The sequence below is a fragment of the Balaenoptera physalus genome, assembly GCF_965194825.1.
Source record: "Balaenoptera physalus genome assembly, chromosome: 9".
Lineage (NCBI taxonomy): Eukaryota > Metazoa > Chordata > Mammalia > Artiodactyla > Balaenopteridae > Balaenoptera > Balaenoptera physalus.
In genome coordinates, this window is record NC_138888.1 from 66653578 (window position 1) to 66678930 (window position 25353).

Consider the following 25353-nt stretch of genomic DNA (forward strand, 5'->3'; position numbering starts at 1 on the left):
ACAGTGCCTTAACAGAAGTCCCACCAGGGCTGTGCTTCGGTAAGCGCTGTGCTCCCCCATATTTTCCAAATATTAATTGTAGTTGTTATTTTTAGACAGTAGCCTTTCCCTGCATCTAGACATCTGAAATATTTCAGCTCTAACACTTTAATGCACCACTGGTTGCACACTGTGAGTCAGTGTTTGACATTACATAGTTTCAGGTTAATGTGGCCAATAAAGCCAAGTTTTAAATATTTTACCGTCAGTTCCTTTTTTTCTGTCCTACTCATTTCCCTGCCATCCCTCATTTATATTTTAAAGGGAGATTTGTTCCTTGGAGACTTGGAAAAATCGTCTAAAAACGATATCATAGATACTTGGTATGTCTCTCAGTGGTGGCTTCTCAGAAATAAGAGAAAAGTAATCGATTCCCTCAGAGACACTGACACTTCTGTTCACAGGCTGTTCTTGGTTTGTTTCTATTCCATATTGAATTCATCTAGGTGTTCTGTACGACCAACTTAAGTGTTCCAGACTGCTGACACCACATGCCTTATGAGAGTCTTTTTTTTCCAAACTATTTTTCATGGATTCGGAATGAGATGAATTATACAGCACGTTAAACAAAGTGCAAGATTCAAAAGAAAAAAGAAAAGAGAGAGTGAATGCAAGATGATTCCTTTGCTTTGGAAAATTTAACTTTACTTACCAAACTATCAAGAACACCAGTGCCCTCATCACCATCATTGTCTTACCCCGTGTTTACCACAGCTCTTAGCTGCAGGATGATTCAAACTCTCTGTATGTTTCTGGCCAAGGTCTTTATAGCAGTCAAAGCTCCCTTACAAAAAACACAGAGTTTTAAGAAAACACCTAAACATTTTCTAGGAGAGTCGCTTAATCTGTCATTCTTTTTTTGTTGTTGTTCTTCTATCTCATTCTACTCTTGGACACATACCAATTTAAACTTCACTTCCTTACATTTAGGTCTTCATATAAATATCAACTTGTAGATGCAGAATATAGAGTGTTCCTCCAACTGTAATGGCAACACAGGTGCTTATTTCTGCTCAAGATGAATATTCTTCAAACACTTGCTGAATATGTCTTTCATTCAACAGACCTAATTAGGTTCAGTTGCTTAAGCCGAGTAACTATTTGCTTCAAAGAAGATATTATATTTGCTTAATTGCATTTAAGTACTAAACACTCTAAAGGATAACGTTTCTTAAGAATGGAATATTTTCCTCCTAACTAGTTAGAGGATAGTTTATGAAACAAGGGTCGGGAGAAATTTACAACCAGTTTGAGTGATAGTATTTTTTTCTGGTTGTTGATATGAGCTACTTCTCCTCCATACATCAAATATTCCATATTTACTTAATCAAATTTGATCTTGAATCATATAGACTCCATAAGCAAAAGAAATGCATGGTTAATTGCTCAGTCCAAAGTGGGTCTTGGCAAGCAAAATGACAACAATATCACAAAAAAAAAACCCAACCACACAAAACTACTCTTCCTGGATGTTTGGATAGAGTAATTCTATCATCACTCTGCAGCGTTTGGGTTGTAATTAAGACACAGATCCAGCAAATCAGAAAGTGGTACTGTTTCATTAGACCAAAATGAATTACCAAGCAATAAATAAAACAAAAGTGAAAAAAAACAAAACCAATTATTTTTGTTTAAATTTTCAGCTAAACAAATAAATAAGCCAACGATGGAAGCAACTGACGGCTAGAACTTGATAGTATCAATCCATCACCCTCTAAAAACTGCTTCCCTTTGGTATAGGAAGCTTTAACTCTGACTCCAAATGAAGTGCCGGCAAGATACCAAGTTTAAAATTCTCTGTCAACGGCTGTTTTACTAATTATCCAGATTCCAAGGCAATCATACAACCGTAATCATTCACCTCACGCCTGGAAACATAAGTCTTGTTCTTTTGATGAATATTTATAAGACAGTGTAAAGCAGTCTACTTTCTTTTCCCTTCAGGCAAGACAATTTGGAGTTCATCAATATGTATTACCAAGGACTTTTATAAAAGGCACTTCAAAGAAAATTCATCAGGCATTCCTTTTGTCTTCATTTCTGTTAGACTGATACTTCCTTTTGACAAGTATCAATAAATTATTCTCTGATGGCTGGAAACTTGATGTCTTATTCAGAAACTTCCTCACACAGCAAAATCTGGGCTTTGAGTTTCAAGTGAAATTATTAAGATCCCACATCTAATTTAAGGACAGACAGAAGATATGCAAATTAAAAACAATAAAACAAATGTGTATATAGTCACCCTACAGCACACAGGATGGAGTTTTACCATAGTTGAGGTTTTTCTTGCTCTACACAACTTGCAATTCCTCTATTTGCCATGCAAACATATTTAGAATTCCCTCACAAGTTAAAAAAAAAAAAATTGCAAGCCTCAGTTCCTGGATAAATGGAAGAACCACACCAAATTAAAACCAAACTAATGTAGATATGGAAGTGGAGAATGACAAAGCTGTCTCTCTCCGTAAGACTGATTAGTTTTCTTTTTTGAATATTATTGGTCAGATTCACATTTCTGTAAGAGGATGGTGAATAAATGCAATTGTCTAAAATAAGAATGAAAAAAAAATCTCTGTTCTATTTAATGAGCTTTGGAAAAGGATATAAAAATCCTTTTATTTGCATCCTTTCTAAAAAAAAGCTTAGTTATTTTGTTTTATTATTCTGGCAAAAAGTATTTGTAATATGGGCCCACAATTGATATCTATTTCTATAAATAAACACATAGAACAGCACATTGACTGAAGAGTTCATCTTATTTTATGGCTTTACTCACTCTTTACAAAGTTATTGTGGTAGTTATAAAAATATTTCCACATTCTAAGAAATTGTTTTGTCATTACCTGGTACAATATAAAATAAAATATAACATCTAATTTAAGCTTAATTTTAAAAAGGAACAAAGGGGCAGCTTTTGAGCTTGAATACGCGCTTTGCAAAACAACCGCAATACTAATCAAACAGCCATTCTATACAACTTCATATGCACTACCAAAACATATGTTTTGTTTGTGAAAATGTAATCCACAATGAATAAGTAATTTGGAATACATAGTTAATTTTATAAAAATATAGGAAAGAAAGAAGGAAAATACCATAAGCAGAGTATGTGTGGCAAACAGAATGTTATAGTCTCTGAGTCCCTAAGAGCTGGGATATGTTATTCCATGGCTTAATAAAAGTCATCAAATACAAAAATATTATTATCAAATAGTTTATTTTTAATATTATTTTGTAAGAATGATGATAATGTTAATTCTGAGGTGCATTTTCTAACTTTGCACTCCAAATACACCATGGAAAGTGCTATGTTCTTGACATAATGGCTATTAATTTCTACATGTAGAAGAAAAATAGAGAGGATACAAGATCAATTATTTCTGATAATATTCCTTATATTCCCACACTCTCATTTTAAAATAAAATCTACCCGGAGTGCAATATTGTCTATTGTTATGTAACAAATGACTCCAAAATGTAATGGCTTAAAACAGTAAACATTCATTTTCTTATTATGTCCCTGGTTTAAAATGCAGGAGCAGCTTAGCTGGATGGTTCTGTTTTAGGATCTCTCGTGACTTTGCAGTGAAGGTGTTGGCTGGGGTTGCAGTCATCTAAAGGCTTGTGCAACACTGGAAAATCTGCTTCCAAGCTCACTCACAAGGATGTTGTCAGGTAGTCTCTGTTCCTCACAGGCTGTTACCTGGAGATCTCAGTTTCCCACTGCATGGTTCTCTCTATAGGGGGGCTGTTTGAGTGTCCTCATGACATGGCAGCTGGCTTTTCCCAAGCTGACTGAACCAGGACAGAGAGGAAGGAGAAAACTACAGTGCCTTTTTTGTTCCATCCTTAGAAGTCACCCAGTCACTTTCACCATATTCTATTCATTAGAACAGGAGAACATCACCAAGTCCAATGTACTCGGGAAAGGAGGTGGATTAGGCTCCCCTTTTGGAAGGGATTATTACCAAAGATTTGTGGACATAGTTTTAAAAGTCCACAAATGTGCTCATGGTATGTGACTCTCACAGTTGCAGGTAATGACAGTGCCCACATATCATGAAAATACATCAAGAATTCAAATTTTATCCACTAGGGAGATTTGGACCGATTCCCTCAAATTAGTGAGGACAGTATTTTAAAAATGTAAAAGTGCCATTAAGTAAAATGTGCAATTGATATGTGATCTTTGTACCATGTAAGACACTTTATTCACTCATTCATTTATTCATATCTTAATTTAAAAAATATATTTACAAGGACAAGCATGGAAATTCTCTTGTGTTGTTTGTCTGGAGAGGAAAATAAATGTTAAAAGCCTTTACCCTCCAGGAGAAGATAATAAGGACTCATGAAAATTTGGGAAGAGGGGGTGGCAAGATAAACTGTTTAAAATACTGAAGGAAGCCTAAAGATGGAAGACCAATTAAGAGGCAGTGAAATAATCTGGACAACAGATAAGAATTCAAACTTATGGTGGTGGTCATGGAAAAGATAAAAAGGAAATGGATTTAAGAAACACGATGAAGAAAAAACAATTATCCCTTACTTGAGAAAGATTTACACTGTCTTTTTTCTGATCGGTTCTTGAGAAGAATTTACATATCCATTTTACAGCTAAAGCACCTTCTTTTGCAATAATGAAGGGAAAGTCGTCTTAATTCCAGATCCATGCTTGAGTATTCAGTTCACTCATGGCTTCTGGTGGAAAATGCACAACCATAGTAATGCTCACACAAGCAGAGGGAGCGTGAAGGAATAAGAGAACGTGAAAAACCATTATAATTAGAGCATTCCTATCCTTTTTCCATCTTACATGGTTAAATTAAATGTAATCTGGGGGTAAGCTTTTCTGAAGAGACAGATGATACCAAAACATTAGTCAAAGTTTTTGTTGGTTGTGTTTTTATGGGAGTAACTACATCTTATATATTTTCCAACATATTCCCTGATGCACTTTGGAATAAATTGAATGATACAATGGAAATATTTATATAGAACAATGTGGGGGAGAAAGGAGAATCTGACACACAGATTCCTATCTTGGTTCCATCACTACCTAGATTTGTGATCTTGGACATATTCCTTAAAACTTCTAAAACTTATTTCTTTAAAGATAATAATTGAAATTCACTCAAAGACTAAGAGGATTCAATAAAATAATTTATGTGAATACAAAGGACAGAGCCTGACACTTAGTAAGCTCTAATAAATATCTATGACTAACCTTATCTTATAGATAATATTATTAGGAATGCTTTGATAATATGGAACTAGTTGAGTTGAACTGGGAAAAGGAGCTGTGAGAATGTTCCCTGAAGCTCAAATGTTGACAGTCTCGGTTAAGTGGCAGCAAAAGTCTTCTTCGAATTGTCTTTTGGGATTCACATCGTTCATTCACTGAGATTGGATCCATGTTAGCAAAAGTCCATTGGTGTCCTGGAGCCTTCATAAAATTGCTAAGAGAAAAGACAGCAACCACTTCAAACCAGCCCTCCTGAGAGCAGATGAGGCAAGGAGCAGAGATAGATAATTTTGTCAGTGGGAGATTTTTCTGCCATTAGCCAGGGATCTGAACCCTTTGAGGGTCTTGATGATATCGAGAGAGAAGATTTTGGAAGGCCTTAATCCCAGTGAGAATTTTGGACACTATCTCATAGATACTGAAATTTGCATTTAAATGGTTTAAGCAGGGAGTCATATGGGCAGCAGTGGCCTGATTCTGTGTGACTAATACATTGGCTGCATATGGGTGACCCCAAAGTGAGGGAAACGGCAAGCTCAGTGATGTGCCACTAACAGGAGACAGAGAATTGAACAAAAAGGAGCAGGACTCTGCATTTTGAGACTGCATTTCTAGAAGAAAGTAAATATAATTAACAGAAATGGATGAGTTCAGATGAGGAGGTGTTATGGAAACTTCTAAAATAATGACTTTGGTCATTTATTGTCCACCATTTATTGAAAAAATGGTGGACAATCAACCCTCAAAATAGCCCCAAGTTTATCAGAAATTATCTTAGTAATTGATTCCAAAACAGAAGGACTTTTACTAAGAAATATTTCTTCACGTAGAATTTATTTTTTCATAAAATATCAATGTATCAGATATATTTCCTATTAAATGATAACAGATCATAGTCTAACAATCTTCAAGAATTAGCATTCTTTCTTCTTTTTATAGCCAAAGGAAGATTAGATGCCTTTACCTTTGAGTCACCTATATTACTTTTAATTTTTTAAATATTGTGTTGGCAGCTGAATGATTCTCAAGCATATAATGCATTAGGTCAGAGTGTTAAACATGATTTTGAAAGCGGTTATGCAATATTCCTTTTTGACATGTCAATAAATTAAAATGATAAAATAAATGTTTTTTATAGTGCCTAAAAAATAAAACCACAAAAACATTCACAGGATGGATAAAACGCCATGTTTTTAATGAAAAGCATTCCCAATTACTTTTTATCAGTTTTTGCTTGTTAACAAATAATTCTATTGGCACTTTCTGATATATTTCTAGAAAGTTAGTATGCTATAATCATTGAGTTATTACAGATTTTTAAGTTTCAAATATTCTATTTTTTATTCCTGATGAACACTAAATTATTATAATAAGACCCAATATTCCATTAACATATTATTTTGAACATGATTATCACTGAATAGCTAGCTATTAAAGAACTCTTCTCACTGGGCAAATGAGACTTCAGAACCACTCATTTAACATGTTTTTCACAACTTTAGGCCATTCCAAAGATATTCAAGTTGCTCCACTCATATATAAATGTATAATTCATAATTTTATAGCTAACTTGTTTCAAGTGCCAAAAAATTCACTACTAGTGTAAAATGTCATTAAATATATGTCAAGTCCCTTATATAAAATGCATGTAACTTCCTGTATACTTTAAATCATCTCTAGATTACTTAAATACCTAAAACAATGTAAATGTTATGTAAATAGTTGTAAATGCTATGGAAACAATTGCTACTGAACTAAAGATTCAAATTTTGCTTTTTGGAACTTCCTGGATTTTTTTCAAAATATTTTTGACCCACAATTAGTTGAATCTGTGGATGTGGAACCTGTGGACATGGAGGGCAAACTGTATAGTTGTTTTGTCATTACAGATGGGAAAATAAGGTCATCCATGACTTGACACAGAATGCATTAGCCCTGAACAAAATGTTAGCACTGTACATGAAAAGAATAACCAGTATACACGTTAGGTCTTCATCACAATGAAAATAATGAGCATACCCATCGTCCAGAAGTTTCCTCAAGCCCCTTTGTAATCTCTCACCCTTGCCCCTCAATGTGTTTTATCCTATCCCCAGGCATACACTGATGAGCTTTCTAGCACTACAGATCAGTTTTCATTTTCTAGAATTCTATATAGTTGGAATCACACAGTATTATTATTTATCTATCCACTTTAACTCAGTATGATAATGTGTTTGTGTATATTGATAGCACCTTCATTTATACTGTTGAGTATTCCTCTACATGTATATACCATAGTTTCTTTACACATTCACCTGTTTATGAATATTTGTTTTTTTCCAGTTTTGGATTCTTACAAAAATGGCTGCTATGAATATTTGTGCAGAAGTTTTTGTATGAATATATTCTTTTATTTCTCTTGGGTATTAATACCTGGAGTGGAATATCTGAATCATATAGTAAGTGTATGTGTAACATTTTAAGAAACTCTGCCAGGCTGTTTTCCAAAGCTGTTCTGCCATTTTAAATATCAATTCAAAGAGTATTACAGTTCCACTCTCTCACCAACATCCAGTATGGTGAGTGTTTCTGCTTTTAGCCATTTTATTTTGTGTGTAATGGTATCTTAGTTCACATTGATAAAACAAACACAATAGACTGATGGCTTAAACAATAAATATTTATTTCTCACAGTTTTGGAGGCTAGGATGTCCAAGATCAAGGTGCCAACCAATTAGGTTCCTGGTGAAAATTCTTTTCCTGCTTTTCAGATGGCCACTTTCTGGCTGTATCTTCACATGGCCAAGGGAGAAACCATTTCTCTCCTCTCTTCTTATAAAGACACTGATCCCATCGTCAGGGCTACCCTTCATGGCCTAATTACCTCCCAAAAGCCCCACTCCTAAATATACACTACACATTGGGATTAAGGTTTCAATTTATGAATTTGGAGGGAGAACACATTCAGTCCATAGCAAGTGGTATCTCATTTTGATTGTAATTGTTCACTTCCTTAATTACTAATGATGTTGTTTTTCAATTTCTAAAAGAATTTGTATAGATTTTATATTATTTCTTCCTTACATGTTTGATAGAATACATCAGTAAATCTATATAAACCTGGAGTTGTCCCTGTGGGAAGGCTTTTAACCTTAAATAGGATGCCTTTCATGGATGAAAGGGCTATTCAGATTATCGGGTTTTTGTTGAGAAAGTTTTATTACTATTCTCTTTCAAGGAATCTGTCCATTTCACTTAAGTTGTTTGACTTATTGGCAAAACATTGCTTTCAAAGTTTCTTTATTATCCTTTTAATATCTGTTGATTCTGTCATGATAGCATCTTCTTGTTTCTTCCGTAATCTGTTTCTTCTTCCTCTTTTATCCTGATAAGTCTGGATAGATGTTATCAATTTTATCCACTTCCTCAAAGATGTAGCTTTTGGGTTTATTAATTTTTACCTTTTTTTCTGTTTTCTACTTTCTGATTTTCACTCTGATCTTTATTATTTCCTTTCATTTACATTGGATTTAATTTGATCTATTTTTTTAATCACCTAATCTCTTAAGGTAGAAGTGGATGTTACGTATTTGAGACTTTGTTTTCTACTATAGTCATTTAGAACTGTAAATTTCTCCCTATGTAACACTTTTGTGGCAGCCAGCAAATTCTGTTATGCTGTGACTTTATTTTCATTCAGTTCAAAATATTTTGGATTTTACTTTTGATTTACTTTTTGATCCCCAGGTTATTTAGAAGTATGTTGTTTAGCTTCCAAATATTTGGGAACTTTCCAGATCTGTTATTAGTATCCAATTTAGTTCCATTCTGGTATGAGAACATAGTCTGTATTATTTAAATCCTTTAGATTTATTGAGACTTGTTTTATAGTTCATCTTGGTAAATGTTCCATGCACAATTGAACACAATATGCAATCTGTTGTTTTGGACAAAGTATTCTAAATCTGTCAATCAGGTTGATTTCATTGATAGTATTGTTCTGATCGTTTTTATTCTTTCTAATTTTCTGTTTACTTAAGTTCTCAGTTATTGAGAGGAGAGTACTGAAATCTCTGACTTTAATCATGGAATTACCTCTCTCTCTTTGCAGCTCTATCAATTTTCCCTTCACATGTTTTGAAACTCTCTTATTAGATGCATAAACATTTAGGATTATTCTGCCTTCTTGGTATACTGACCACTTTATAATTATGGGATGACATTCTATATCTCAAGTCATATTATTTTCTCTGTAATCCACTTTGACTGACATTAATATAGCCTCTTCAGCTTTCTTTGGATTAATATTAGCATGGTATAGTTTTCTCATTCCTTTTACTTTTAATTTATTTATGTCTTTATCTTTAAAGTGAGTTTCTCATAAGCAACATATAGTTGGATGTGGCTGTTAAATCCAACTAATCATCTCTGCCTTTTAACTGGAATATTTAAACCATTTAATGTGATTGTTGATATTGTTAGGAGATTTATTGTGAGGAACTGGCTCACATGATTATGGAGGCTGAGAAGTTCCACTATCTGCTATCTGTAAACTGAATTACAGTGGTATAATTCAGTCCAAGTCCAAAAGCCTGAGACCCATATGAGCCAATGCTGTAAATCCCAGCACGAGGACAAGAGAAGATGGCATGAGATAGCTCAGACAGTGAGGCAGGAAAAAAGGGTCAAAAATGTCTTTCCTCCAACTTTTGTTCAATTAAAGCATTAATTGGGTTGATGTCCACCCACATTAGGGAGGGCAGTCTACTTTACTGAGTTCACTGATTCAAATGCTAATTTCATCCATAAACAACTTCACAGACACATCAAGAAATAATGTTTAATCTTGGCACTTCATAGCCAGTGAAGTGACATGTTAAACATCACATACAGTGTCTTCTTTTTCTTTTAAAATATCAATTATACAATACAGTGTTATCAACCAAAGTCATATGACACACACACACACACACACACACACACAATTAGTTCTCTTTCTCTGGAAAACTCTAACTCGGTATATCATTTTGTTAGTTTTAAAGATGGCCTCAAATCATTTGACACTCCTCCAGCTAAGACATTAAAAGGTGAGGTCAGATTTCCCAAACATTAAATACAGCCTGGCCTTAGTAAATTACTTGTAGCTAATAGTATACAGCAGAAAAAATGACACATGATTTTCTAAGGCTATGTCAGAAGAAGCCATGCAAACTCTGCCTCATTTGTTGGAATGCTCCCTCTTGGAGCCCTGAGCTCCCATGCAATACACATGACTACCCTAAGACTGCCATGCTCTGAGAAACACCAAGGCACATAGTGGTATTTCATGTGGACACTCGAGCCAATATTCTAGCAGACCTCATTCTTTGAGTCATATGAAACCAGACACTGTAGATGAGACTAAGTCTCCAGGTCTTTCTAGCTATTAGCTTTTTGAGTCTCCCCAAATATTTAGGTCTTCCCAGACACAGTCTCAGACATGGAGCCGGGACAAGCCAGCTCCACTGTGCTTATATCCAAATTTGTGACTCAAGAAATCAGTAAACACAATAAAGTGATCATTGTTTTATGCCACCAAGTCTGGGATTTTTTTTTAACAAAATGTAACTGGCAGAACAACTTAAATATATTCAATAATACACTCTTAGACACACCCAAACACTCTTCATAAAAATTCATATTATAATGTCTACTGATATAGGCTGACACCATAATGCCTAAATAATTTACATCAAGGATTGAATTGTCATGGCCTGAGTACTCAGTTTTTTGATAGTCTGGCACACCTAGTATTTCCAAAATTCTGCTAATCATGAATAACCATGGATATAGTAGAATATATAGATTTACAGGCTCTTCTTTTGAAGATTCTGATACACTGGGTCTGAGGTAAAAACTGCAGGGAGCTGCATTTTTAGCAAATACTCCAGTCATATTTGGAAACACTAGCTCAATACAAGGTTAAACGTAAACTATCAGAAGCAGAAATTATAAATCAGTTTTCAATAGGCCATTAAATGTTCCTGACACCTAAATTTGTAATCAAAATTTTGTATAAGCATCAGTATATTTTCTTAAGAAACTGTATAATATTGATTAGATTTCAAAAGCATTTCTGACCCCCAAATCAGCAAAGAAACATCAGTCTGAAGGAATCCTCAGATGACCATTCATAAATAATTTTTCTCGTATAAACTTAAAAAAAACTGATTAATGGTTACCTCAAAGCTAATATTCCTGACAAGTAACTTGAGCTCTATTATTTTTCCTTGCTGGTAGACTGGTAAAGTGCAAAGTCATTTTCTTTAATATTTAAATAATCAAGATGTAAAACTAGACTAACATTTTAAAAATAAATCTAAATTGTTCCACAAGGACAGACAAATAAACGGAAATTTATTCCACCTCCTAATAACAATGAACCCAAGGTGCCTTAACCAGTGAACTAAGATTTTCCTCTGATTTTGTCAATTTTAGCACACAGAGGAAGGAATGATCACATGTCCCTAATTCTGCAGGATAGATCATAACCACACAATCATTTCAAGCTGTAAAAAATTTCAAGCTGTTGTAACAAAATGTCTCCCTTGGCCACTGTTTCAGATTTATAGAATCACAAAACACTTACTCTTCCTGACATGAGAATCCTCTTCTTCTAGTTACCTTAGACAGAATTCTTCACAGATCCTAGAAAGTGATAGTTATCCATGGAATTTTAAATCTCCTTGATCAATCATATGCTTTCTCCTCTACTATTCAATGAAATTTTCATAGTTATCTATCACTGAATAAAAAATTACTTCAAAACTTGGTGGCTTAAAATAACAATAAACACATATTACATTACAGGTTACTAGGTGTCAGGAATCCTGCAGTAGCTTAGCTACTTTGTTCTGACTCAGTATCTCTGATGAGGCTGCGGTCAAGATGTTGGTCAGGATTGCAACCATCTGAAGCTTTGGCTATGTTTGGGAAAGGCAGTCTCATGCATGCAGTCTTTTTGATCTCCCTCAGTTGCCTAAAGAATAGGCCTTGGTCCTGGAACACTTCTTTACCAAGATATAAAGAGCCCACACAGCTTATGACAGGCTTATCACTTTGGTGGGAATATCTTTCCTTGTTTCACAGTCAATGAGTACTCTTTTGTTTCTGCTTAAAGCATGTGCCTCATATGGCATTTGGCCAACTCCACTGTTATATCTGTCCTCTAGGGAAGGGGAGAGGGTCCTTCCACTGTGGCACAAAACTAATCTTTCTCTGTCTTTTCTGTATGTAAACAGCACTTTGTTCCATCTACTACTGACTGAGTTGTGTTTTCCTTGGTGATTCTGGTACCAAAATGCAATGGGTAGAAGTGTTTATGGTCCTCCCCCTGGATTGGTAACCAGTACATGGTACTCTACTCGACAGCTAGTGTTGAAGAATCCAATTCTACGTTAGCTCAATCTCATGCTTGGAAATCTAGTCCTAGTTTTGGTAGAAGGCCTCAGTTCTTTTTCAGGTGGGTCTCTCTAGAGGGCTGCCTGACTATCCTCACAACATGGCAGCTTCCTTCAGAACAAGTGATCTAAGAGAAAAAAGATGAGCGCCAAGTGTCTTTATGGCCTCACCTCAGGTGTCAAATTCCCAGAATCTTTTGAACCTCAAGCTCTCTTCACTTTGGTCCTCTTTACCGTCAATCTCCTTGAAAAATATGAGTTTAATTTAATTTAATTTAATTTAATACCACAGTGGTTTAAAGATCCACTCTATTAAATGTGGGAGGGGATCACACAAAGAAACACCAAACAAATCCCAGGAATGGGAATCATCAGGCCCATCTTTGAGGCTGCTTACATGCAGTCAAATCATAAATGTGGTTGGACACACTGAAAAAGCTATGCCAAAGGTAATTTCAAAGCCAGTGTGAATAACCTATCCAACAAAGTCCATCAGCCGGCTCCTTTATCTGCTCTTCCCTAATGACTTTCCCTCTATTTCAGTGACCCCTTGCTAGGGCCACATTCTGGGTCTTAACATTATTAGAAATGTTCTAACTATGAATGTTTAAATTTCAAGTAACCCATTTCCTGAAACTCCTATTCTGGTTGCTTAATACCTCATTAGGTTCTACAAATGTGTGTGTGTCATTCAAACATTTCCTGATAATCTTTGCTTTCTTCATCAGCTCATTTTCACATTCTCCAAAGAAACTACTTCAAACCTTCTGGGACAGTTTCAAATCTCTGGAGACCACCTCCTTCCCTCCACTCTCAGCAGATTATCCTGCTTACTACTCAGCAAAGAAAACTGAGACCTATTAGATGGGATGTTCTTAATATCCTTAAAAAATTCACAAACTTAAAGAACCTGGTCTTTTTGGTTTTCTTTTTCTTCCATTTTTCTCTTTGTTCCTGGGCCTGGATCCACCTGGGCCCTTCCGCCTTTGAATGTATTTTACTCTATCAATTCTTCTCTTTCTGTCATATATTATCAGTCTTTCCTCTTATCTGTTGTCTTTCTAGAGAAATGTGGTCAAGAATCTTCCATATTAAAAAAGGAGGAAGGGGTGACTTGAATTCTGGTAAGGTATTAGAAAAAAATTTAGCCATATAATAAAGATGGTTGTAGTCATAAACAGAAGGACTCTGGTGGATGAATCATGTGAAACTCAAACCTGCCTCATTTACCCCCAAGCTTCATAGTTCTCTCTACTGATAGGCCCCTTGAAGGATTTGCATATACTCTCTGCCTACCCTTTTCCCATTCTATCCACTCTAACATCTGCAATCTGGCTTATAGACCCTCTTCACTACGTTAAAATGAACCCTGAAGGAACTTTGCAAATAGAGAACCAACAAAAGGGCTGGTGGGAAAGAAATGGGTGGAATTTGAGATATTATCATTATCATGGCCCTTTAGAGAATCTAAACTTATCATGATACTATCCTGATTTCGGTTAACAAAAATGGACATCAACTCAGACACACTTAGTTGTACCTTCCTCTCTGTGCTCCAGAAACATTCCAACAAGGAGAAAGCTTTCCAACAACGAAGAAAGAAATCTTCCAACAAGAAGCCTGGATAGGAAATGGGATAGCCCTTTCTCCTTGGGTGCCAAATCTGGGAGCAGGTGCACTCTGGGTTTCCCTGTATAGGTATAGGTATGAACAAATTAAAAGATTCAAACATGACACTAATTTCTCAGCAGAAGATAACCTTAAAAACAAAATACAACCAAAGAGTTGGAGGGCTACAGAAGGAAAAAGATAAATGTAAAAAATCCTGTTGGCTGACAAGGGGGTAGGCATTTATTCTTCATATGTGAACATTTTACTGAGAATGTACTACACTATAGACACTATGTTCACTCTAGTATGAGTTGAAAATTGGAGACATCTTCGTGTGAGCAGTTATGCATGATTGTGCCCTGTTACTGAAAAGCCCTTCAGCAGAGAGACAAGTACTCTTTTTCTTACCCTTCAGGGAGGGTCTGGATACTCATTAGGTTTACTATACCTACTGTGACAAACTAAATGATTGAGGTGAATTCCCTTCCATCAAATTTATATCCATTAAAAAAGTTTGTAAATACCTTAACACACACCCTAACCCTAGAATGTGAGAATTACATGTATAAAAACTTTATCAGCTGCCTTTCCAAGCTATTGTTCAGGGTATGCAAATGTGTCTTGGAAAATTGAGTAGCAATCAGCTTGTGTCGTACCAAGATTGAGGATACTGCCATTTTCCTTATATTCACCAGAAGTCTTAGATTTAAGTTTTTCTCCCATTGAACTAAATGGCACATCTTCAAAAGTAAAGTATTTGAAGAGTCAACTTGTTGTGGCACAAGTCTATAGAATGTGCATGAACAACTGCTAAAGGTATAATTTCCTAAGAGTTAATCAAGAAGGCATTGTGTAGTGAACAAAGGTGAACTTACAATAAAGCACATCCAGATTTCTCACAATTAGAAGACTGAATCACAGTGGACTTTTTACTGTTGTTTCCTTTTCCTTATTGAAAACCTATAAGTGGACAGAGATACAAACAACTTTTGATTACTCATTTTCAAAAGAGATAAAGTTAGCCTAGATAAACTATATCTACAAATAAGTCTAGAGTACAATATTCTCTGGGAGTTATCTCTCCCAACAAACATTTGTCTAGAAATTTCTCATGAAAATAAAGTGATTTGACATTTATGGTCTCTTACATTTTTCTGCTAATACTCTACTGGAGAAGATGATTCAAGAAGGGAAAAAAAGCATAGAAATATGGGGAAGCATAAAGAAAGCAAAGAGCACGTTAATAGTCAAGAGAACTAACTAGGACCTCGATGTTAACTATATGATAGTCTTTTAATTTTTCCTAGTTTAGTCATATTGCTAACTCTGGTTTTGTCATCTTATGCAAGTATATCTCTAACAATAATTTTGGCCAGTTGTAAACTTCAATGACATTATTTCCAACTATTGATTAACAATTGATAACCAAATTCATTTTTGTCCAAATAAATTTCTTACTCTCAACTAATAGCTTGATTCTTTCTTCCCTGATAAAAACAGAAGCAACTGGAAGATAATTTAATCATCTTTTCATTAACAAATCCAACAATCTATCTCAATTTATAGCTGTGTGTTGTTTTTCTTTCTCCACAAATGGGTGAATGATCCCAAAAACTAAGTCAACCCCTCCACTGTAGCTAATGTCACCTTTCTGTTTCACTCAAAAACTTTGAAGTTACACCATCAATTTCTCCTTCTCCACAAGAAGATTCCCATTAGCATGCAAGCATGCTCTACTATCTCTTGTACTTAAAAAAAAGACACTCCTTTGACCTCACAGCTTTTTCAAACTACATCTTCCACTTTTATGTGCTTGTTCATAGAAAAAGTTATCAGAAGACTTCTGTATCTGCTATCTTTAATTCCTTAATTCCTATTCTTTTTATAATCTTCTCCATCCAACATCTTATCCCCAACAACCCACTGAATTTCTCTCAATGAATTCTTCAGCTTGAATGATGGTTTTCCCTACCTTCTCTTGTTTGAGCTCTCGGCAGCATTTAAAACAGAAGATGCTCCCTGCTACGTGAGTCACTGTCTTCACTTGGCCACAGGGATAACACACTCTCAAGGTTTTCCTCCTACTACGAAGATGACTTTTTCCCAGTCTCCTTTTTGAGATCTTTCTTATTTTTCAAAACTCTAAATATGAATTCTGCAGACCTCAGCCAGTGCATCTCTTTTCTAACCACATGATGTCATTCAAATTCCCCTTTATCTCTAGCCCCAAACTCTTCTCTTACCCCTACACATATTATTACACTAGCTACTCAATAGCTCCATCTGAATGTTTACGAAACACAGAAAATTAATGTGGGCCAAAGCAGAAACGTCCATCCTCCCTCTTCCAACTAACTCTTATCTCAGTGTTTCACATCTAGATCAGCAGCTACAAGTCACCTTGACTTGTCCCATTCTCTCTACTGTACATTATCAAGTGCTTTAAACTTTGCCATCTTCAGAATAGATTCTGAATGCAAATGCTTCTCACCTCTGTACTGCAAACATCCTAGATCATCCCACCATCCTCTTCACCTGGTCTCCTGAATTAGATGCCAACTGATCTCCATCTTTCTTCTTTCTCTCCCTGTTCTCCAGCTAAGAACCAGGAAATCCTTCTGAAAATGTAAATTAGATCATGGTACGTTTCGGCTTAAAACCTTTCAACATCCTCCCATTAACACTAAAGTCTACTGTCTAAATTCCATGGCCTGTAAACCATTCCTTGCTCCAATCTGTGCCCATATCTCCTGTCATGCTCCAGGAACACTGGCCTTCTTGCCATTTTTCACCCATTTCAAGCTTACCTTGCTTGCTATTCTGAGTGCCTGAGAAAGTTTCCTCCCATATTTTGAATGTCTCCTTACTTTTTAAAATTAGGTCTCAGGTCAATTATCACCTCTGCAGAGAAGCCTTCCCTTACAGTTCTATCTGAAAGAGCCCATTTCTGCCCTAGACATGCTTTTAAATAATACTTATTATATAAAATTAATAACATGTAGATGACCACTGTCCCCTTTCTGACATTCTTCCTCCCATTACAGTAAAATCTCATACACTCTACTGGTTCTGCTTTAAACATACTTCTTTCTCAGTTGCCAGTGCTACTTTTTAATCTTGTTCAAACAATCTCTTAATTTTAACATTGTCAGGGTTCTGTATTTGGTCGTTTTCTCTTTCACTCAAGAAATCTACTCGTTATTCTCATCCATTACCTTCGTTTAAATTACCATTAATCTCTACTTTTATCTATGTCTTCGTCTTCAATCAAGATCTGTATATACCAATAGAAATCCACAACGATTTATTAGATTACTTATTAATCAGGTCGATTTAAATTCACACAAGCACCTTAAACTCCATATATTCCAAACAATTCATAATCTTACCTTTTTATCCTTTTTTTGAAAACTTAATCACATTCTATTTCCTCTACCTTTGTTTATGTCACTACCAAGTTTTCATTTACCCAAACCATAAAACTTGGAGGCACTCTTCATTTTCTCTTGTTTCCACACCTGTCAAAGTCAATCATTTGACACTTTTAAGACCTTCCACTGTTCCCTATTTCTAATTCCAGTATATAAATTCAAGTTCTTGTCATTTCTTGCCCGGACAGTGATAAGAGTATATTCCTTTATGCTCCTTTGTTGGTTGCCTACCCAGCAGCCATTACTGTATTCTTTCCCTTTTCTGTTTTCCTTTTTTAATAACATTCATAATTTCCTTTTGGAAGCCAAGTCACCCCATTGTGTAGCTATCCCCCAATACAGTTAGGATCAATGTGACTACCAGCTCTAGACATTGCCTCTGACTGACACAAACCAATATGCATGATCTCATCCCTCACACTGCAGTGTTCAAGTTGAGCTAATAAAAGCAAAACTTAGACTCATTGTTTCATCTTTGTGGGATACAACACTCTTTCTCCTCAGATGTGAAGGAGTAAATATGTAGTGCCAGTTAATGACGAGAGCCATTTTGTACCTTGAGAGGAGCCAGTCTGAGGAAAAGTCAAGTCATGGAGGAGGCCAGTGAGAACTCAGAGAGAAATGGAGCCTAAGCCCTGACTGAACCCATACAGAGAATCCACCTTAATACTTGTTAGGAGCCAATTAATCATCTTTAAGCTATAAATCACCTTAGATTGAATTTTCTGTTACTTGCTTTCAGTCTGATTGACCTCACATATTTCATAGTTACCATAGGACCACAGGAGTGATCATATCCTCTTACCAAAAAAATCTGATTTTGTCAATTTTGTCACAGCTAAAAATTCTTCAGTGGATTCAGGTTAAAATACAAACTTTCTAGCATTGTACATCCTACACTCTGGACATAACTGAATTCTGCAAGTTCTCTAAACATGCCCTAGTTATCATGATATAGTACTTTCAACGGTGCTGTTTTCTTTGAAAAAAACTTTTCCTCCTTAATGCCTATCTTTAAGGCTTATCCTAAATGTAACTGCCTCTGTGAAATCTCGTTTACCTCTGAGCAGAGCTGCCAACTCTTTGCTCTGTATTTCCCAGTCAGATTTCTGATATGACTAAATTTACGTCCGTAAATATCTCTCCTGGTATGGTCATTATTGACTTTCTTATCTTTCTCCTTATCTAGACCACCAGTGGTCTACCTTATTTATCTTATGTTCCTACAACATGTGTCACATGTTCCATTATTGTTTCTTGAATGAACCAAACAGACAAGGACCTTGCCCCCAGTAAAATTTACATTATAGAAGTAATATGAACACAAGTCTACAAAACCAAGGTTAAAGTCTTGAGGGCCATGGGAATTGTGCAGAGGAACTGACTCACAAGAGATGGTTCTGACTCTTTCCAGCTGAGATAATTTAATAAAAGTCCTTTAAGATAAAATATAGTGAAACCCAAAATGGACCCTTCTACCCTTATCCTCTATATAACACTTTCTCTATCTGTGATAATTTTGAAGTGAAGGACCACAAAGAGAGCTAAAATAGGTAAAATGCATTCCTAATGATGTGACCTCCTTGGACATGGAGGGCACTTCCTAATCTCTTACATGGTAGCAACAGGTTCCCCGGTAAGACAGTTATCTGTTCAATCAGTTTAATTACATGCCAAGAAAATGATCTCTATTGTCTACCTTAGCCTATCAGAATGTAAACTAATGAAGGAAAACTTAAATGACCAATATCCTAGTTTTTACTTTTTTTTTTTTTAATATGTTCTTGTTACAAATACCTTCTGTTCTTCCAGGTAACCTTTATTTGTATTTCTGACTGTAACTCTATATGTTTAAATTTGTTTAGCATAGATATAATAGCTTTAATATCAGTTCTATGCCATTATATTTTCCATATCAAATGGAATCAGCAAGTGAAGAAAATAAAATTGTGTAGGAAAATGAATGAACCCTTATTCATGCATTTGTATTACCCTCCAATAATCTATAAAATATAATCTTTAAAATTGTTTCAATATTTACATTATTTATGTACGCTTTTTATGGAACTATATATATAGTGTATGTGTATACACACACACACACACACACACACACACACACACACAAACCCTGTGAGCCTGAGAATTAAGAGTGCATTCAATGGATGGACCTAGAATCTGTCATACAGAGTGAAGTAAGTCAGAAAGAGAAAAACAAATACCGTATGCTAACACATATATATGGAATCTAAAAAAATGGTCATGAAAAACCTAGAGGCAAGACGGGAATAAAGACGTAGATCTACTAGAGAATGGACTTGAGGACACGGGGAGGGGGAAGGGTAAGCTGGGACATAGTGAGAGAGTGGTAGTGTATATATGGACATATAAACACTACCAAATGTAAAATAGATAGCTAGTGGGAAGCAGTCACATAGCACAGGGAGATCAGCTCAGTGCTTTGTGACCAGCTAGAGGGGTGGGATAGGGAGGGTGGGAGGGAGGGAGACACAAGAGGGAAGAGATATGGGGATATATGTATATGTATAGCTGATTCACTTTGTTATAAAGCAGACACTAACACACCATTGTAAAGCAATTATACTCCAATAAAAACGTTAAAAAAGAAAAGAGTGCATTCAGATATTGTTTTTTGAATAAGGGACATTTGCCATGCAGGTGTTTTGGTACTTGTGAGCCACTGGGAGAAGCCCCTTTTCAGTGGTGCTCAGAGTTACACTTCGCAGTGTGGTGTGGAGAACAGCACGGTGCTCACACACGGAGCTACAATGTGAAACATGGGGGGAGTAGTGCCCGGTGCAGCCTCCCTTCAACGTGTTTTTCCATCATTGCCACCATCACTTCCCTCCCCTGACAACCCTCTCCATCACTCTGTTCTCCACGGTCTATCTTAGAAGGTAGGCATTTCTACATTTGCAGTTTTCTTGTTTGCAATCCCCATCAAAAAGTATACATTCCATTCCAAGAGTGTGTGGTCTATAACTATAGACACATTAAAAAAAAGAGTATGTTCTAAAATGTAGGAAGTGTCTACATTTAATTAAAAATATATTTGCCTCTTGCTTTCCTATTATTTCCAACAATTCAGGAGAATAGAAATTTGATTGCAAGGGCTCTACATAAAGACCTCTTTCACAAAGCAAGTAAAAATTTTCTATTTCACCACCATTCCCATAACTTAATGCATAGACTTAACCAATTTTTGTATATCCAAAGTAGAGTTTTTCTAAGTGTTTTCACTTATTTCATCTCTTTCCTTAGACATTTTTGGTAATGTGGTAGGTTAAGGCAGAGGGCGGGGTCCCTCTGTGTCCTGGCACAGGTATGTGCTATGTGGTCAGAGATATGTCTGTTTGATTCCCAACTCTGTCACACACAACCCCTGTGAGCAATATGGCCAATCACATCATTTCTCTGTTCAACAATTTCTCCAACTAAAACATGGCAGCATTTGTGTATTTTTTCAAGTCTGTTAGGCAAAGAACACTTTAAAAGATATATAAAATTTCTAGTCCTGCACCTTACATACAGTAGGTATTCTATACATATTAGCTTACTTTCCTCATATTTCTTCTCCTTTATACATATTTTGAGCCACTTAGACACAGAACAAGCTCCTTTCAAAATGCTTGCAATAATGCAGAGAATTATTTCTGAAAACTTGGCAAGTTCTTTGTCACACATTTCCTCTATCTTCAAATCCCACAGTAAGATTATAGTATATATTTTCATTTAAAAGCATGATGAGGTAAGAATTATGAATAGATAAAAGTCAAATTTCTCTTCAATCTCTCTTCCTGGATTTCCTATTGGATCTGTCTTGAACTAAATGCTGACTTAAAAAAAAAATCTATGATTGTTTCCATCTGCTGTATGTTCTTTCTTCAATCAGAAGTCTAAATATCTTCCCTGAGAAATACCACAAAGTGTCTAGATATTAAGCTTTTTGCTTTTGTTTAGAACTTTACAAGTAATCTATCATCTAAAACATTCTTCTGCTTAAATATGAGATATTAGAAGAAAAAATCTTTTTACTAAAGGACTTAGAGGACTTTCTTTAAAAATTATAATGAGCTTTCTCTCATGGATCATTAAGAAAAGAATCTATGTAACAGTCAAATGAGCAGAGATGATTTGGGTTTTATATAGATTTGGGTAAAGGCACTGCATGGAAAGTTCTAAAAGCCTTTTCCATTTCTGTGGCAGACACTCTTGGTTACCAACTTAATAGCCATTGGCCCAACAGGATGCTGAGTTTGTTACATAAAATCATTTTGCTTTTCAGTAAAGGTTGCATCCTTGCCCAGCTGATAGCAGGCTAAGGAGTAAATCTTAATTAGTATAAGCAAATCTATGTATATTGTCAATGACTGGTGTAGAAATGCATGTGACCCAATTCTGAATCATGAGAAATGAGATTCCATTGGGGTTGGAATAGTATGCCCATACTACTTAAAATCATCTATAGATTCAATGTAATCCCTATTAAGATTCCAATGGCATTTTTACAGAATTAGAAAAAAAATTTCTAAAATTTGTATGGAACCAGAAAAGACCCCAAGTAGCCAAAGTAATCCTAAAATAGAAGAACAAAGCTGGAGGCACAACAAATAATCCAATTAAAACTGGGCAAAGGACCCAAATAGACGTTTTTTCCAAAGAAGATATTCAAATGGCCAGAAGATACATGCAAAGATGTTCAACATTACAAACGATCAGGAAATGCAAATCAAAATCACAGTGAGCTATAACTTCACATCTGTCAGAATGGCTATCATCAAACATACAAGAGATAAGTGCTGTGGAGGATGTGGATTAAAGGGAAATCTTTCACACGCTTGGTGGGATTGTAAATTGGTATAACCACTATGGAAAACAGTATGCAGTTTAATCAAAAACTTAAAAATAGAATTACTATATGATTCAACAATTCCACTTCTGGGTATTTATCTGAAGGAAATAAAATCACTATCTGGAAGAGAGATCTGCACTCATATTTATTGCAGCATTATCTACAATAGCCAAGACGTGGACACACACACGTACACACATATATGCAATGGAATATCATTTAGCCATAAAAAAGAAGAAAATCCTGCGATTTGTGACAACGTGGATAGAACTTGAGGGCATTATGTTAAATGAAATAAGTCAGACGGAGAAAGGCAAATAGTTAATAATCTCACTCATATGTGGCATCTAAAAAAAAAAATGGACTCATAGAAACAGAGAGTAAATTGGTGTTTTCTGGGGAAGGGGGGATGCGGAGACAAATGTGTAGAGGTGGTCAAAGAGTACAAACTTCCAGTGGTAAGATAAATAAGTCCTGGGGATGTAATGTACAACTAATGTATACTTGAAAGTTGCTAAGAGAATAAATCTTAAGAGTTCTCACCATACCAAAAAAAAAAAAAAATCGTAACTTATGTGAGGTGACGGATGTGTTAACTAAGCTTATTATGGCAATCATTTCACAATACATACATATATCAAAACATTATGTTGTACACCTTAAACTTACACAGTGTTATAAATCATTTATATCTTAATAAATCTGGAGAAGAATTTTAAAATAATTGCTTGGTAATTATTACCTGAGGCCATGATATGTGGGTTCCTCATGACTAAGAGGGGACAAGCCTCAGAACAAAGGTCAAGAGGCTGAGGATGGCGGGGTGAAAGATTGGGAAAATCTGGCTCCTTACCGACATTGTTCAGCTGTAGAATTAACTAACCTTGGAAACTCACTTGAGGACTTATTATGTGAGAGAAATATATACATATATATGCTAATTATGGCTGTTACCTGAAGTTGAAATTATCCAAATTGATACAAATGCTAAGAATTTTACAGATATGTATGGACAGCATAAAAAAGGAATTGGGAAAGGGTATATGTTCTATTGCCTGCATTTATAGAGGACTGACAAAGAGCTATGGGGACTTTTGAATTACCTATCAGCAAATGGTGAAGCCTTATGTAATCGCCAATTACTGAGTGAAGTCCCAGGCTATTAATTATATGCCAGAAAGGACATCCACTTGAGGAAAGGACATCCACCATCTAGAGATGATACTCTAGACCGGAAACTCACCTTTTTCCTTTTGGGACTCTGCCACCATATTATTATTACTACGCCTGCATCTTTGTTGTCCCTTGCACAAATATTCCATGATACCATCATCATTTTTAATCATTCTGTGATTATGGGAACATGCTGGATAATTTCCAAGGCCAGAGAGGAATGTGTTGTTTCCATTAGCCTCTTCTTGCTTCATGTTAAAGGCAAGATAGTTAACTCTGGACTATCCTACAGGATCACTATCAAGCACTATTTCCAAGATCTTCAAAATTCATTTATTAGGCACAGACTAAACCATTAACAAGCGACTGGTCAATATGAGATTACTGAGTGAGAAAATTAAAATGCATATGGTAGTAAGTCAAGATCTCCCTCAATTTATATTTACTGACAGAATATGGGGGATTGGGAAAGTAAAACACAGTGCTAGTAATGGCTCTCCTTGTAACAAACTCTCTGCAACTGACAAGTGTACAGAAAATAAAGGTAGCAGTGCATTTTTCATTAGAAGTCGATAGACTGCGAAGCTGTCAAATGTTAACTAGCTTACCTTCTGCTCTTTGCAAAAAGGTTAATGGATACAGCACATTTTCCAATGTGACTCTGAAAAACAAAGAATTACAAATAGTATGTAGTGGTATTTGTTTTTCTTCTTTTTTATCCTACCCTATGTAAAATCTAGAGGTTGAATGCCACATCAGAGCTTTCAGCTATCAAAAAATTGTTAGTGATCATCTGTGGAAGCGGGGGTGGGAGCTAGAGCTGTAGTGGAGGAGTTGTGAATGAATTTACAGTAGTTGGTGTGTGATATTAAGGATGAACCTTTATACATTTAAGAATCAAACCTTTAACCTCAACCTTTTGTAGGAACATGCTCTTCATTTACCATTTGTCTAGTTTGTTCAAAAATATTTTACAGCTATGTATTATAAAAAATGGTATCATTTATGCCAGCGAGTATGACTAATCTATATGTAGAGACTAAAAGAGCACACCTAATTTTCGTCACTTCTGATAAGAATGAGAACATTATCAACAATACCCCCATCCTCTGCCCAGGAAGTGAACATTGAACTGTATTTCGAACTGACCATTCCTTTGATTTTCCTCAGAGTTTTACCACATATATTGTGCTTCTAAATATGGTTTAGTCTTGTGTGTTTGGATATTTTAGTCAGGGAAACATACTGTATATACTCTTGTGTGCTTTATTCACTCAGCATTTGGCCTTGGAGATTTACTCTAATAGATGGTTCATTTAGTTATCCTGCCTCTAGGAATTTGTTGCTAGATGCACTCCTGTTTTAACCATCCTGTGTACATTTCCTAGTGCACTTGAGAGTTACATTAAGGTGTATATCTAGGAATCAAACTACTAGATTTCAATAGTTGTGTGAATTCTTATTCACAACGACAAATAATAAAATTTAATCAGAGAAGTGAGAAAATACAGAAACAAAGGAAAACAATCAAACAAGACAAAATAATAATAGTTTAGA

General features: G+C 35.5%; 1 long non-coding RNA gene across 1 annotated transcript in view; it reads right to left on the reverse strand.

The window, feature by feature from the left end:
• Positions 1–4732: 4732 nt before the first annotated feature.
• LOC309667212 overlaps positions 4733–25353 on the reverse strand; it is a 69549-nt gene continuing 48928 nt past the window's right edge. Inside the window, exons 2-3 of the long non-coding RNA XR_014267626.1 lie at positions 24405–24457; positions 4733–4743 (exon numbers count right to left, since the gene is read on the reverse strand). This is a non-coding gene — a long non-coding RNA (uncharacterized lncRNA). The remainder of the gene's footprint in view (positions 4744–24404; positions 24458–25353) is intronic.